This window comes from Aplysia californica, unplaced genomic scaffold (genome assembly GCF_000002075.1).
Source record: "Aplysia californica isolate F4 #8 unplaced genomic scaffold, AplCal3.0 scaffold00044, whole genome shotgun sequence".
Classification (NCBI taxonomy): domain Eukaryota; kingdom Metazoa; phylum Mollusca; class Gastropoda; order Aplysiida; family Aplysiidae; genus Aplysia; species Aplysia californica.
The window spans coordinates 1,961,657-1,962,631 of NW_004797314.1; positions in this window are offsets into that span (position 1 = coordinate 1,961,657).

Consider the following 975-nt stretch of genomic DNA (forward strand, 5'->3'; position numbering starts at 1 on the left):
CTATCTTTGATCCATGACTCATTGAGAACAAGCATTCTGGTTATTTGGACAACGCTTGGAGGTGCGCTGTTTAGGAGGTCTTAAAACATTGTTTTTCATACAGATTTTTCATTCGATTTGTTCTTTTCTTTCTTTTAAAAAAAATCTGAAATCTAAAAAGGCAGATAACAACATGCACACTGTGGATAATTCAAATTCGTGTTTCTGTTTCGTGGTTGAATATTATTATTCCAAATGTGCCACAACATTGGCTCTGGTCTGCTGTTGATTGGGCGTATGGGTCCGCTAAGTCTTTAAAGAGTTAACACCTTTTCCCCCTCAGTGAATTTCCATGCTTCCTGAGGATTGGCTATTATCAAGACAAAACTACAAAATTATCTTCAGATGGAGCGATTAGGCTCATTGTCCCCTGGTTTGCTGCGGTCTCTTTGAATTTTAGTAGAAAAAGCTAATTCTCACTGATGGGTCAAAAAGTGGGATTATTATGTCTCCCAATGCTGGTTGTCCGCTTTTATGTTATGTTCCCGGCCAAGTTTTGTGTACTCGCGGTTTTTCCCAATAAGCCGAATGAATGCTTGGGGTGATAATGTAAGGGGCATGTCGTGTTCAAAACCTTTCAAGGGGGTTAGTTGGTACCTCGGGCCTCCACACTCGAGATGTAGGTAGCCCCTCGCAGTGACACGAACCCTCGCGGTCCCCTCGATGTGTGAAAACGGCACTCACTCGCTAATCCTTGTAATCGGTGGCGGCGAGGGTTTGATCCTTTACCTCTCGGGCCTATCATGGATAATCTTAGGCTCGAGATCCCCTCACAGTTGGGTGCCGATGATTGCTCTTTGGTCTCAGCAACCCTTTACTGTTGTTTGGTTGTGGATGGGAGGGGTCAGAAGGGGGTTGGGGGGAAGGGAGGGAGGGAGAGAGAGAGAGAGAGAGAGAGAGAGAGAGAGAGAGAGAGAGAGAGAGAGAGAGAGAGAG